Genomic DNA, 3721 nt, shown 5'->3' with positions numbered 1-3721 from the left:
ATCGTCAGCAATTTCATTTGACAAATTCAAGGCTATTAAGTCCTTAATATCTTATTCCAAGTTATATTAGGTCTACCTCTACCCCTTCTGCTATCCCTCATAGTAACTAACTCACTGTTTCTCATAACGCATTATTTGGCTTATGTTGCAGGTGCTCAAACCATTTAAGTGGTTTCTCCCTTATCTTATCTTCTATAGGAGTTATGTCTAACTTATCACAAATATGTTCATTCATTAATTTATCTTTTAACTTTATATCACTCATCCATCTTAGTATCCTCATCTTATCAATTTTACCTATTGGGTATGCTATTTCTTAGTCAGCCAGTCTAATCCATATAGCATAGTTAGTCTTACAGTCATCCTATAAGACTTTTTTGAAAAAATTTCAGGGTATTCCATGATCACACAACATACTCGAAGCACTTCTTAATTTTACCTAACCTACTTTAACACTATATATTATATCTTCTTCAATTTCTCTTTCAGCTTACAAAATAGATCCAATGTATCAAAATCTACTAACGTTATTGATTTTTTCACCATCAATTTTTACTTTTTCTCCAGTATTTCTCTTACTATAATAAAAATTACGTTTCACATATTCTTTTTTTGTTTTTACTCATCCTAAAACCCCTATATTCTAGAGCTTCTCTCAATAATTTTAACTTTATTCTATTCCATCCCTAGTTTCATCAATCAAGACAATATCAAGAAACAACATACACCATGGAACCTCATTTTGGATACTTCTAGTAAGTTCATCCATCATTAGAACAAAAAATAAAGGCTCAAGCCTCAAAGCATATTCTTGTTGTATACCTATAGTAATTGGAAATTTCTTAGTCTCTCCACTTGTCCTAGTGCTAGTCATTACTCCATTGTACATATGCTTAATGACATCAAAATACCTCCTATATACACACTTTCTTTTCTAAAACCAATAGAACTTTCCTAGTTACCCTCTTGCACGCTTTCTCTAAGTCAATAAATACCATATGCAAGTCTTTTTTCTTTTTCCTAAACTTTTCCATTTATTGTCATAAAAGATATATAGCTTTTGTAGTAGATATTTCAAACATAAAATCAAATCGATTTTCTAAGACCTTCATTTCTAACATTAGTCTTTGTTCAAATACCCTTTCACCCAGTTTCATTGTATGACTCATAAGTTTAATTTTATGGAAGTTATTACAATTTTGAATATCTCATTTTTTTTTTTTTTTTGTATATAAGTATTAAAGTATTTTTCCTCCACTAGTCTAGCGTTTTCTTTGTTTTTGTAATTGTATTAAATAAATTAGTTAACTGTATAATTTTGTTATCACCCAAACATTTCCAAATTTCAATAAGGATGTTATCCGGTTCAATAACTTTTTCATTTTTCATCTTTTTTAAAGCAAACCTAACTTCATTAACTTTGATTTTGCAAATAAATCTCAATTTTTAGTCATTTCCTTATTTGTCAATTCTAAATTTTATTCTTCTACTTGGTTTTCATTAAATAGTTTACAAAGGTATCTTCATCATTTTCTTTTATGTCTTCTTCCTTAACCAAGACATTACCATTCTTACTTTTTATACATGTTAGTTACCTAAGTCCTTACTCTTTCTATCTCTAACTCTAACAAGTTTAAGTACGTCTCTTTCCCCTTCTCCCCTTCTTTTGTATCTAATATGGTACACAAATTATTAAATTATTTATGTTTCACTTCAGTAATGGCCTTTTTTGTATCTTTTCTCGCTTCCTGGTACTTTTAAAGTTTATGTTTCCACATTTTTGCCATGTATTATACCAAATTCTTTGTCTTTACAACTTTTTGGACATTTTGATCACACCACCAACTTTATTTGCTATCTAAGAATCTTCCTCTTGATTCACGTAAAATATATTTTATTATCTTTTTAATAGAGCTAGTTATTTACTCCAAAAATTGTTTGTGTTTACACCATCCTCTATTGTCCAATCACCATCTTTGATCATTTTATCTTTAATTTTTTTTATATTTTATCCCTTTAGATTCCATTGCCCAATTCTCTTACATTGATTTAATAAAGCTAGTTATCTACTCCAAAAATTGTTCGTGTTTACACCATCCTCTATTGTCCAATCACCATCTTTGATCGTTTTATTTTTAAACTTTTTTTATATTTTATCCCTTTAGGTTCCATTGCCCAATTCTATTATATTGATTTATATTATCCTCTCTCTAAGTGGTTAACACATTCTAACAGGAATAAAACAACAAGTTTGATTCCAAACTATACTGACACACGAGACAGTAAACCTGCTCAGAGTCTATTGGTTCACTCACATGAGTTGTGCATGGCAGACCAACTCGGCGTAGGTTTGCTCTTCTATGTGACTTATATCTAACAGGCCTGCTAGGAGCAGGTATGCTCTCAATGCGACTTGTATGCAACTAAAAATCTTCCTCTTGATTCACATAAAATATATTTTGTTATCTTTTTAATAGAGCTAGTTATCTACTCCAAAAATTGTTTGTGTTTACACCATCCTCTATTGTCCAATCACCATCTTTGATCATTTTATCTTTAATTTTTTTTAATCATTTTATTTTTAAACTTTTTTTATATTTTATCCCTTTAGGTTCCATTGCCCAATTCTATTACATTGATTTATATTATCCTCTCTCTAAGTGGCTAACACTATCTAACAGGCATAAAACAACAAGTTTGATTCCAAACTATATTGACACGTGAGATAGTAGACCTGCTCAGAGTCTATTGGTTCACTCACATGAGTTGTGCATGGTAGACTAGCTCGGCGTAGGTTTGCTCTTCTATGTGACTTATATCTAACAAACCTGCTAGGAGCAGGTATGCTCTCAATGTGACTTGTATGTAGCGGACTTGACAGGGGCATTTATGCTCTTTACATGACTTTTTTGGAGCATGTCTACCCTCTCACATGACTTGCAAGTGACAAACCTAATAGAAGCAAGTCTTCTTGCCCACGTGAGTTGTACACGAGAGACCTACAAGGAGCACGTCTACTCTCTCACATATCTTGAGCATAGCAACCCTATTAGAAGAAGGTCAAGTTTGTTAGTCCATATGCTCTTCTTATGGAAGACCTGTTTGGAGCAAGTTTGCTCACCCGCATGGCTTGCACAAGGCATACTTGCCCTCATGAGTTCTACTTCTCATTAGTATAACGGGCTCTATTCCCAATAGATGCCCCCCCTCCTTTGCCTAGTGAACTATACCAGATCAAGGGATGATTGATAAGACTCTTTGAATGCAATCTTCAATCAAGGTGTGTCTTCTTATTTTCCCATTTATTGGTTTTTTTGGGTAGGTTCATTTTGTTTTGGCGAGACTTTTGATCATAAATCCTTCAAGTATTCAAGACATTTATTTGACTTTTTTATGGTTGACACATGTCATGTTTTCAATGGATGATTTTTGGTGCCATTTCTTTCCACCAAAATGACCATAAAGGCCTATATATTCGCTTATGTTTCATTCCTTATTTATCATTTCTCTTTGACTAGTTCTCTTTCCTTCCATGAGAGGTTTCAACCCGGAGTTTCTCTCCCTATCAAGTTTCCACCATCGATCTCCCCTTCTCTAATAGACATGTTATATCTTTATTGAGGGTTTTTCCTTACGCAAGTGGGAGTTGTCAAGTAGAAATACATAACCTAGTTAAAGTTTAGCCAAGGTCGGGTTTTTCCAAGCTCTCCCGAGGTGCCTA

The sequence above is a fragment of the Malania oleifera genome, chromosome 13, assembly GCF_029873635.1.
Source record: "Malania oleifera isolate guangnan ecotype guangnan chromosome 13, ASM2987363v1, whole genome shotgun sequence".
NCBI lineage: Eukaryota > Viridiplantae > Streptophyta > Magnoliopsida > Santalales > Ximeniaceae > Malania > Malania oleifera.
The sequence above is the reverse complement of the archived record's forward strand: the minus strand, read 5'-3'. Positions refer to the sequence as shown.